The 12,724-nt window shown below is 37.6% G+C and overlaps 1 long non-coding RNA gene across 1 annotated transcript; it reads left to right on the plus strand.

Moving 5' to 3' along the window:
* The first annotated feature begins 459 nt into the window (after positions 1-459).
* On the plus strand, positions 460-3,298 carry LOC132547801 (uncharacterized). Its single transcript, XR_009554131.1, has 2 exons — positions 460-2,791; positions 2,829-3,298. It is a non-coding gene; the product is annotated as an uncharacterized LOC132547801 (long non-coding RNA).
* Positions 3,299-12,724: the final 9,426 nt, after the last annotated feature.

Consider the following 12,724-nt stretch of genomic DNA (forward strand, 5'->3'; position numbering starts at 1 on the left):
GACCTAAGTCAGTATGTCTGTATTGAGGTTACAATACAATAGAGAAAAAAAATCTGTTTACTCAATATCTGTGAGATTATGTTGATTTTTGTCATTTATAAACTGGAACCCATGATTTAAAATCTAGTGCTAAGATGTTTACTGATGGGGAACAATGACTATAATTGTTACACTAAAGGCATACTAACAAGGAATATCCCAAAAATGGAAGGGGCACTTCTTCTGGGGGTATAGTGAATGGAGGGTGGGCTTCTGGGGGTAGTGAATGGAGGGTGGGCTTCTGGGGGTATAGTGAATGGCGGGTGGGCTTCTGGGGGTAGTGAATGGAGGGTGGGCTTCTGGGGGTATAGTGAATGGAGGGTGTGCTTCTGGGGGTAGTGAATGGAGGGTGGGCTTCTGGGGGTAGTGAATGGAGGGTGGGCTTCTGGGGGTAGTGAATGGAGGGTGGGCTTCTGGGGGTAGTGAATGGAGGTTGAAATCTACTTCTTGAATACAGACTGTTGATATGTTTATACCAGAAAGGATATTTATTAGATAACAGTACACATTAGCTAGGATGGTGCACTGTGACATTGTTGAATTGACTGGAATGCACTCTGATATTCTTTATTGCACCTCGATCTAGACATTGGCTTACAACATCATTGTGTATTTGGGGCAAAACATTATAAACATAATGACGTAAAATGTATTAATGCATTATTTAGGAATATCTTTAATTTATCTTAAAATAATGGTTCCAGCTTTCATTATTTGTACTGTTTTCAATTTAAAAAGGTTTTATTATTCATTGTAATAAATTGAACATATCAAATTGTTTTTGTTTAGAAGTTTTGTAAATGTTTGTTTGTGCAAGTGTGTAAGTTGCTTTTCTAAGAGGAGCTCAAGTCCTGGATTGTTGTGCCTCATACATATATATCTGAGTCTACCACTTATATGCTAGAATCTCAGTGACACTCATGGGTGTTTGCCCTTGTACTGTCTAAACTGTGGTCTTTGAAATTAATCCGTTGGTCTCATGGACACCACTCAGGAATTATGTGAACACTTAGTGCTGTTTTTATTGTGGATTCACAAATTATTACTAGTTCTTTTTTTAGACACAGGACTTGGTTATGTCAAGTGTAATCCACTAGATTTTGTCCCAAGTTCAGTGGGAGATGTGGAAGTGCTGGATTTCTTTGTCGTATCCGGTTGTTATCTGTGTTACCTCCCCTTGTACACGACTCGGTCGCGTTGTTATGTTGTAGCAGTTATGTGTGATATATATGTTCTGAAACATGTCCATCCTTTTGTAGCTTAAAAATTGAAGTATTTGATTTATCACAATTTTGTGATTTTTCTTAATATTTTGTTTTTACTAATATTTTACTTATTTCAGCGATAGCCCTTATACAAGCCAACTTTAAGAACATGGAAAGATCAAATAAATAGTGTTCAGGGAAATGAGTAAATTATATTTGCCTGTTTATCAGATATTTTTTCAACATGAATGGTGATTTATATAATTCTTAGATAATAATTTGATATATTATTGCGAAATTATTTAGATCCCATTAAATTTTTGTATTTGTGTAACTTTGTTAGCTTTCAGAGTGCTATTAATTTTGTTTCCCGTGTAATTCTGTCTGTCATTAGAGCACCTCTATACTATAAGTTTGTTGACCAGGGCATTGTTTGATATATCCATCATTTTCTGGCAGTAGGACATCAAAATTGAGAAGCACTTTGTAAGATGTTTACAGATTTTAAATTAAGATAATGTGCCATATATTAGGGTACAGTTACACATTGAAACAGGTGCCAGGTGTTTATTGAGATACTGACTTATATTAATCCATTACAGTATATCTTAGTGCTAATTTGTGTATTTATGTGCCAAATGGAAAGTTAATGATTTAAAAGGGTCAAAATATATTCAATGTTCACAGAAAATGTGACTATTTCTATTTGATCTGCATTATTAACTTTCCTTAAGTTTGCTCTATATTGTAGAACTGTCATCAATCTGTCACACATGTTAATACTCATCTTCAACAAACCTTCGTTATACATTCAGATTAAGGTTATATTAATTTTTAAATGGAGTTCAATTATATACATGCTTACTTGAACAGATGCTTCTTTATCTAGATAAGAAGTTTGATATCAGAGTGGGATTCCTTAAAACATCCTAAGATGTTTTGTTACTTTTTCTCTCAATTGAGATTATTTATGAAGCCTTACACTCACCATTAACACATCTGTTCATTGTTTTATTAAATATCCTTCAGTTATTAACTGTTGATTTTACATTCGAGCAATACCATATTTTTTGTACCAGACTTGTCTGTTTCGATGATTATGCTGCATTCTAATTAAACTGTAAAATAAGACCTATCCTTTCAATTCCTTTTAACAAAGTTTGGTGTAAAGTACAATTTGAAATGAGTGATCTGATATTAATTAGAATGTTTTACGCTGGTAAAATACATCTGCATCAATTTTTATTGATATTTATTTGTAGGTTTTGGGGATGGGGCATATTTTGGTAGATGTTGGGGTATGGAGATATATTTTAGTATGCAGAAGAGATAAGGGTATCTTTTAGAAGACGGTAGATGTTAGGGGTTGGGGATCAGGGTTTTTGTTTTTAGATGGTATGTATTGGGGGATATATTTTGGTAGGCATTAGGGATTTGGGTATGTTTTGGAGGGCTATGGGTGTTGGGGTATGTTTTGATAGGTGTTTGGGTGTGGGGGTCATTTTTGATAGGCGGTAGGTGTTTGGGATGGAGATATGTTTTGGTAGGTGGTAGGTGGTTGGGTGTGGGGGTCATTTTTGATAGGCGGTAGGTGTTTGGGATGGAGATATGTTTTGGTAGGTGGTAGGTGGTTGGGTGTGGGGGTCATTTTTGATAGGCGGCAGATGTTTGGGATGGAGATATGTTTTGGTAGGCGAAAGGTGGTTAAGGATGGAGTATTCTTTCTTAATTGATGGGCAATAAGTATTTGGGATGGGAGTATTTTTGGTTTGGGGTTAAGACGAATGGGAATGCAGCCAGTTATTTTATGATATACCATAAAGTCTAACAGTGCAAATTTTAGATGAAAATGGGATAGCGTGTCCCACAGTGTGAAATCTGCATAAGCCAATCCCCATGGCAGGACCATAGTTTGTCGCTTTTAGGATTGAACTGTATGTTAAGATTACGTTTGTTTTACAAAAATTTACTACAATTGTATCTCTATATCTATATATATGGTGTTGTAGGATACATGTAAATATTAAACTATGCCTTTATAATGGCTTCATCAATCTGTCTTACTGTTTTACTGGCTGGAATTCTCATGTTTACAGCTGTGAGTATGTCTGATATCAGATTTCATCAATTTGTCTTACTGTTTTACTGGCTGGAATTCTCATGTTTACAGCTGTGAGTATGTCTGATATCAGATTTCATCAATCTGTCTTACTGTTTTACTGGCAGGGATGCTAGTGTTTACAACTTTCAGTATGACTAGTATAACAATTCATGAATCTGTGTTACTGTTTTACTGACTGGGAGTCTCGTGTTTACAGTTTTCAGTATGTCTGGTGTCAGACTTCGTCAAACTGTGTTACAGTTTTACTGACTGGGAGTCTCGTGTTTACAGCTTCCGGTGTGACCAGTAAAACACTTCATCAATCTGTGTTACTGTTTTATTGACTAGGAGTCTCGTGTTTACAGCTTTCAGTATGTCTGGTGTCAGATTTCATCAATCTGTGTTACAGTTTTACTGACTGGGAGTCTCGTGTTTACAGCTTTCGGTGTGACAAGTAAAACACTTCATCAATCTGTGTTACAGTTTTACTGACTGGGAGTCTCGTGTTTACAGCTTTCAGTATGTCTGGTGTCAGATTTCATCAATCTGTGTTACAGTTTTACTGACTGGGAGTCTCGTGTTTACAGCTTTCAGTATGTCTGGTGTCAGATTTCATCAATCTGTGTTACAGTTTTACTGACTGGGAGTCTCGTGTTTACAGCTTTCAGTATGTCTGGTGTCAGACTTCGTCAATCTGTGTTACAGTTTTACTGACTGGGAGTCTCGTGTTTACAGCTTTCAGTATGTCTGGTGTCAGATTTCATCAATCTGTGTTACAGTTTTCCTGACTGGGAGTCTCATGTTTACAGCTTTCAGTATGTCTGGTGTCAGACTTGGTCAATCTGTGTTACAGTTTTACTGACTGGGAGTCTCGTGTTTACAGTTTTCAGTATGTCTGGTGTTAGATTTCATCAATCTGTGTTACAGTTTTACTGACTGGGAGTCTCGTGTTTACAGCTTTCGGTGTGACAAGTAAAACACTTCATCAATCTGTGTTACTGTTTTACTGACTTGGAGTCTCGTGTTTACAGCTTTCAGTATGTCTGGTGTCAGATTTCATCAATCTGTGTGACAGTTTTACTGACTGGGAGTCTCGTGTTTACAGCTTTCGGTGTGACAAGTAAAACACTTCATCAATCTGTGTTACTGTTTTACTGACTAGGAGTCTCGTGTTTACAGCTTTCAGTATGTCTGGTGTCAGACTTCGTCAATCTGTGTTTCTGTTTTACTGACTGTGGGTCTCGTGTTTACAGTTTTCAGTATGTCTGGTGTCAGATTTCATCAATCTGTGTTACAGTTTTACTGACTGGGAGTCTCGTGTTTACAGCTTTCAGTATGTCTGGTGTTAGATTTCATCAATCTGTGTTACAGTTTTACTCAGTCTCGTGTATTCAGCTTTCGGTGTGACAAATGAAACACTTCATCAATCTGTGTTACTGTTTTACTGACTGGGAGTCTCGTGTTTACAGCTTTCAGTATGTCTGGTGTCAGATTTCATCAATCTGTGTGTTTCTGTTTTACTGTAAAACACTTCATCAATCTGTGTGTCTGACTGGGGTTTACAGCTTTCAGTATGTCTGGTGTCAGATTTCATCAATCTGTGTTACAGTTTTACTGACTGGGAGTCTCGTGTTTACAGCTTTCAGTATGTCTGGTGTTAGATTTCATCAATCTGTGTTACAGTTTTACTGACTGGGAGTCTCGTGTATTCAGCTTTCGGTGTGACAAATGAAACACTTCATCAATCTGTGTTACTGTTTTACTGACTGGGAGTCTCGTTTTACTGACTGGGAGTCTCGTGTTTACAGCTTTCAGTATGTCTAGTGTCAGACTTTGTCAATCTTTGTTACAGTTTTACTGACGGTGGGTCTCGTGTTTACAGTTTTCAGTATGTCTGGTGTCAGATTTCATCAATCTGTGTTACAGTTTTACTGACTGGGAGTCTTGTGTTTACAGCTTTCGGTGTGACAAGTAAAACACTTCATCAATCTGTGTTACTGTTTTACTGACTTGGAGTCTCGTGTTTACAGTTTTCAGTATGTCTGGTGTCAGATTTCATTAATCTGTGTTACTGTTTTACTGACTGGGAGTCTCGTGTTTACAGCTTTCGGTGTGACAAGTAAAACACTTCATCAATCTGTGTTACTGTTTTACTGACAAGAAGTCTCATGTTTACAGCTTTCAGTATGGGATTTTTGATTCCCTTGATATGATACGACTTTTAGTTTTACACAAGTACATATTCAAGCAAACATCATTAATGTCAACATAATATTATAGATTTTGGATAACATTGTACAATACAGGTTTCAGTTAGATATGTATATATGTATATAAATATATCTACAAAGAGAGAGAGAGATAGCTTAAAACAGTTTCTTTCCCAACTTTGGGATTGTCAATCTGCCAGGACAACCTTAACTGCAAATTAGATTTTTACTTCATGTTCACAAAGAGTTCTGTTTTACCTTGACCTTTGACCTTCAAAGCATGTAACGTTTCTTTTTATAATTGACGTTAAGTTCTATATGAAGACAAGTATCCTTGTGTAAAGAACAAAGTGATTGTATAATATTTACTATTGTGGTGTCAATACCTTCAAGCACATCAACAGACCTTACATTCATTAGGGGGTACTTATAATACGTTCTTTAAAAACTGCAAGTATGGATACATATGGTCAATAGATACTATGCCGTTTAGAATGCATTCCGTTACGTTCATATTAAATCGATATCGATGCGTCCACACAGAAAAAAGAGTGAAATGTCCTGCACAATGTACAGCATGCAAGTTAAAACCGGACACGATGTGGCCCTGATATGTCCGGGAAAGAAGACCAATATCTTAATTTGACTGATACTGTCGAAAGTATCATGAAAATAAGACCAGGTGTTCCAGATAGGTAAGCGTCTACTACTTCACAACACCCGCCATGCAAGTCTTGATCAATCCAAGGAAGTAACGGTCCTTTCACAGATGAGAAAAGAACGAAACCATCAGGCTTACTAGTGAGCAACAAGCACGGCAGACTTCATATAACACATGGACATGGAATCTACTTCCCAACGAAGCCAGGACGACAATTAAACTTACAACCTACATAGTCCAAAACACATTAGTGCAGAGAATCTTTCATACATGTTTAGAGTTAGTATGATTAGTTGTGCAATGGCCACAGCGTGTGTTACAGAGTTTGACATTACTTGTATAACCTAATCGGGAAAATGTCTAAAACGGACTTTATTGTGATCAAGAGTTTAATGATTAATGACAAATCAGTGTACATATTTAACTTCGGTTTTAATTTTCTAACATACAGAAAATGTTTTTGAATTGATCTTCACAATGTTGGAGGAAATAAAGATATTCATTCAATTTCTATTTAGGACTAGATACAGTAGAGCAAATATAAGGAATTAAACTGCATCATACGGTTTTGTCCTAGGTTTCGTTAGTGATGAAAAACCACCAGTGTCTACCACCTGCAATCTCGAAGACCATCTGTCAGGTTTTATCACCTTTCACAGAAATCGTCACATGGGAGAAAAATCTCTTGGACATCGAATCAAATGTGACGTGTTAAACTCTAAAAAATTAAGCAGATATAGCAGTCCTTCATAAGCGGATATAGCAGGCCATCATAAGTGAATATAGCAGTCCATCATAAGTGGATATAGCAGTCCATCATAAGCGGATATAGCAGTCCATCATAAGTGAATATAGCAGTCCTTCATAAGTGGATATAGCAGTCCATCATAAGTGGATATAGCAGTCCTTCATAAGTGGATATAGCAGTCCATCATAAGTGGATATAGCAGTCCTTCATAAGTGGATATAGCAGTCCTTCATAAGTGGATATAGCAGTCCATCATAAGTAGATATAGCAGTCCTTCATAAGTGGATATAGCAGTCCTTCATAAGTGGATATAGCAGTCCATCATAAGTGGATATAGCAGTCCTTCATAAGTGGATATAGCAGTCCTTCATAAGTGGATATAGCAGTCCATCATAAGTAGATATAGCAGTCCTTCGTAAGTAGATATAGCAGTCCTTCGTAAGTAGATATAGCAGTCCTTCGTAAGTGGATATAGCAGTCCTTCATAAGTGGATATAGCAGTCCATCATAAGTGGATATAGCAGTCCTTCATAAGTGGATATAGCAGTCCTTCATAAGTGGATATAGCAGTCCATCATAAGTGGATATAGCAGTCCTTCATTAGTGGATATAGCAGTCCTTCATAAGTGGATATAGCAGTCCTTCATAAGTGGATATATCAGTCCTTCATAAGTGGATATAGCAGTCCTTCATAAGTGGATATAGCAGTCCTTCATAAGTGGATATAGCAGTCCTTCATAAGTGGATATAGCAGTCCTTCATTAGTGGATATAGCAGTCCATCATAAGTAGATATAGATATATAGCAGTCCTTCATGTTCCTGATTCAGACGGTACAGTTTATGGACATGATCAATATACATTTCTTGTTACATGTATATATAGGTATGACGTCACCAGTAAACATGTACATCAAATGAAATTGAAAAGGCTTACAAAGGTCCGCTTTATTAAGGTCTTGTATAAATACAACCTCGTGTATGAAAATAAAAGCAGGTCGGTAGACTACATGAAAATTATGTTAATGTACCCTCTACATACCGAAGTATATTTCTTTTGGCTATAGACATACTCTACATGAAAAGTATATACTAATCGTACCATCTACATACCGAAGTAGTAGACTGCTGTGCATGTTTACCGCCGGTCACATTTCTCTGAAAAGGAAGTTCTCGGAGAATGAATGAAATGTATATTTTTCATTGTATTAGAAGAAATGTTTTTCAGGCGATGGGGTTCACGATTGATAAAACTGCATTAGAGTGTTTTACAATCCACATTATATTTATTCCACTTGTCCAATATGATATAATATAAAAGTGGAAGGTCCATATCCTTATCATAAACAAGCGATCTGAATTATACTGAAGCATGCATTTCATTTTTGAGAAGACTGAAGATCGGATGATATGTGGGAAGGGTTTGTAAGGTTATCGAACAAGCCTAGGTCTCTCTGCTGGAAAGTAATAGCGTTTGCAGACAAAGCCAAAGTTATTGGTTGGATGTCGGCAGACACAAACGCATATTTCTTATTTAAAATCTCAGGATCGAAGAATACAGACTTGAATTTTAGCTGATCAAGCTGTTAATTCTTTTGAGAACGTTACTTTGAAAATTAATCCTATGCAGTTGGCTCTCATTTCACCTACTTCCTGGTATAAATTTCCATAGAATGCATAAGTACCATGAAATTAATGTTCCATGTAGTGGAATGGAGTTTGCGATATTTCGAGCCCTTCATGAAAGTCTCTCGTAACTAAACGGTTGGGATTGTCAGCTTGGTCATAGATATATATAGAGGTTGAACAAGAACATTTCAGCTGTTGCTTTTTCTTGTGATTAAAAACTTAGGAAGTAATGGACTTTGAATAACCAGGAAATGGGTAGTTCGTTATTTGAAGTATGCTGACCTCAAAATTAAGCTCTCTTCTGCATTAGCTTACTTCTACAGATAATAATCCGTGCCTTACTGTAAAGTATTACATGCATCAGTAACGTGGATGGTATCAACTCTTTTTTTTTGCAAGCTTGAATCTCATGAATTACTCTGTTGCTGGAACACTGAGCAATCCGGAAGGACAGACTCAAAAAGTTGTGTAACAGCATCAGAGTATGGAATCTCCAAGCTAGTCACTGAAGGTCTTCAGGAACAATTTCAATGTTGACAGTTACGAGGCGGAAGTTTGAAAAATCGCTCTGTTGTTGTTTATTTCATGTAAAGGCTACATATGTTGATCTTCATCTAAAGGTCTATCGGCCTGACATCCGGTGTTGCACGTTTCCGCTACATACGAAAAGAGACGACATGAATAGAACGTGACTTAGTCTCTCACAAAAACAAGTCTACATATATGTACAAAATTTCCATTCACACATTTAAAGCTTTGTCTAACATCCTGTACTTAAATGATCCTCCATGGTTGATAACAACTAAACACTTAAATAGAAACAGTGTAAACGGAAGATAGTGCTATCTTCATTGTTGAAGGACTAAGAGTATCTGTGTAGGCGATTAACAAGTTAATGGTCATTCCATAGGTGGGTTGATTTCTTTAGAGAATGATTGATACGCATTAATTTTAGAATTTTACATCCTGCTGATTTAATTTGAAACTTTAAAGGAGAAAAAACGTAACGAAGAAGTGTTATATTTGTCAATAACGCAACCATTATCCTTCCTGGAAATAACAGAATCAGGTCGTGTGAAAACTGGGATGGTTGTGTTGAAAGGGTTGGAGGCGCGAAGAAGAAACAAGCTGCTCATTTAGAACAAAAACGGAATTTTATCTTTAAAAGGTACATCAATTTTAAATGTTGAGCCAAACCAGTATTACAGGTGAAGAATTAGGCGTAATGATATGTGCTGTGGGAAAGCGTACTACAATGTTACAAGTGGAATATACGGAAGAGAACCAGTAGCATCGTTCTGAAAACATCGGTAAAGTTACGAGAATCTATACGAACTGAAGGAAGGTAGACTGAGAAGAGACTTTATAATATGCCGAGAGGAGGTTCGAAAAGAGACTGAGAGGAGACTTTACGATTTGCCGAGAGGAGGCTCGAAAAGACTGAGAGGAGACTTTACAATATGCCGAGAGGAGGCTCGAAAAGACTGAGAGGAGACTTTACAATATGCCGAGAGGAGGCTCGAAAAGAGACTGAGAGGAGACTTTACAATATGCCGAGAGGAGGCTCGAAAAGAGACTGAGAAGAGACTTTACAATATGCCGAGAGGAGGTTCAAAAAGACTGAGAGGAGACTTTACAATATGCCGAGAGGAGGCTCGAAAAGAGACTGAGAGGAGACTTTACAATATGCCGAGAGGAGGCTCGAAAAGACTGAGAGGAGACATGACTTGACAACAGACTAAGAACAGACCTTGACAGCAGTCTTAACGGAAGTTCTTGGATCGCATCATGGTGCCGGAAAGGAGAAATAACACAGAAACGTGACACCTGGAAGTGCTTATGCAATTTGGGCATTGTCGATGTCTGAAATACTCTTTACGAGTTGTTCATGTCTTAAAGAAATGATGTGAGGTTAATTGGGGAATTGAGGTATATCTTCAGTTTACGTATATTTCGTTATCATCAATGTGGTGGCCTTATTACAGGATACATAAAGAAATGTGTGATGACAAATCAATTAATGATGTCATCAAACCATGTTCTGTCTTCTGATAGACGGAATAAAAACAGCAATTTAGTGGTTCAATCAAATTACACACATAGACTGCAAGTCCCACAATCCATTACAGACAGGCCAGTACCTCGACTTTAAGTCCAACCATCCATTACATACAGGTCAGTACCTCGACTTTAAGTCCCACCATCCATTACACACAGGCCAGTACCTCGACTTTAAGTCCCACCATCCATTACATACAGGACAGTACCTCGACTTTAAGTCCCACCATCCATTACTAACAGGCCAGTACCTCGACTTTAAGTCCAACCATCCATTACATACAGGCCAGTACCTCGACTTTAAGTCCCATCATCCATTACATACAGGCCAGTACCTCGACTTTAAGTTCCACCATCCATTACATACAGGCCAGTACCTCGACTTTAAGTCCCACCATCCATTACATACAGGCCAGTACCTCGACTTTAAGTCCCACCATCCATTACATACAGGACAGTACCTTGACTTTAAGTCCCACCATCCATTACATACAGGCCAGTACCTCGACTTTAAGTCCCAACATCCATTACTAACAGGCCAGTACCTCGACTTTAAGTCCAACCATCCATTACATACAGGACAGTACCTCGACTTTAAGTCCCATCATCCATTACATACAGGCCAGTACCTCGACTTTAAGTTCCACCATCCATTACATACAGGCCAGTACCTCGACTTTAAGTCCCACCATCCATTACATACAGGCCAGTACCTCGACTTTAAGTCCCACCATCCATTACATACAGGCCAGTACCTCGACTTCAAGTCCCACCATCCATTACATACAGGCCAGTACCTCGACTTTAAGTCCCATCATCCATTACATACAGGCCAGTACCTCGACTTTAAGTCCCATCATCCATTACATACAGGCCAGTACCTCGACTTTAAGTCCCACCATCCATTACATACAGGCCAGTACCTCGACTTCAAGTCCCACCATCAACTTGGTAACATGATAAATGAGAAGCTTCATATCAAGCAAACTCTCACAATATGAGGTTATCCAGAATGGGTCGATAATGCTTGAATGGTTGAGGACGAAATTAAAGCGAAGAGGAATGGAAATAGGTGAAAGAAAGTCACATTAATAACCCATTAATGATATATCAAAGGGGTGTTGGGACAATTTCCGAGGTTATTACGGAAACATCACACCAACATGCCCATGCGACACACAACAATAGCAAACAAATGTTAGTGCACCTTAAGGACAAAGTATCAAAAGACAAAACGTGAATTTTTCTTACGAAACTCCATGCAACTGCTGCAATCACAATCACACGCGCCACATATGTATTCGAGTGTACATGAGAGGAACTGGAAAAGGAGATTACACGATCCATCTGGATAAGGTGAATGGAGTGGAGAGGAGAAGAATGTAATAGTTTTTATTCTATTTTAACACCCATTTAGTGACGGTATGAATAAACCATCAACCTGCAACATTTGAGTGCTGTTAACAATTTGATGCATCGCTAAAACATAATCATTAATGGTCGCACAGCTATGTTTTAAGTATAGCTTAATTTTACTACAGATCCACGTTTTCAAGTCTTGTTCTTTTTTAGTACGTCATCGTACATCCCACGTCATATCTATCAAATTTCTTGAACTCAAAGAATAACATATCAGCAATGGACTTCGGAATACACTTTAACATTTTAGAGTTATTTTGCTATCGCCAATTTCAAGCTTGACATATATATTTATGTTGTATATAAGTAAAATGAAATATTTAACATTTTCGTCTACATTTCTGTGTTAACAACAACTACGACGACGACATCAACAACAACAGCAGCAACAACAATAAAAAAGAAAAGACTTTATGTTCCAAAGAGAAAGCGTCTTCTGCTTCATCGAAGACAAACAACAACGACATCTAGAGGTTTACAAACGAGCATCAGTCACGTCCAACTTCATAAAGCACAAAAAATAGAATATTTCCCAATGATATCGTTATGGCGACCATAAAACTTTCCTATCATTTTCATTTCTCGAACCCAGTGTTGCGAGTTTGTCTCTCAGTTGCCAACATCTTGCATGAAAATCGAGATATTTAAAACGACTC

This window comes from Ylistrum balloti, unplaced genomic scaffold, assembly GCF_031769215.1.
Source record: "Ylistrum balloti isolate Yb309-2 unplaced genomic scaffold, AGI_CSIRO_Ybal_v1 Utg369978, whole genome shotgun sequence".
Taxonomy (NCBI): domain Eukaryota; kingdom Metazoa; phylum Mollusca; class Bivalvia; order Pectinida; family Pectinidae; genus Ylistrum; species Ylistrum balloti.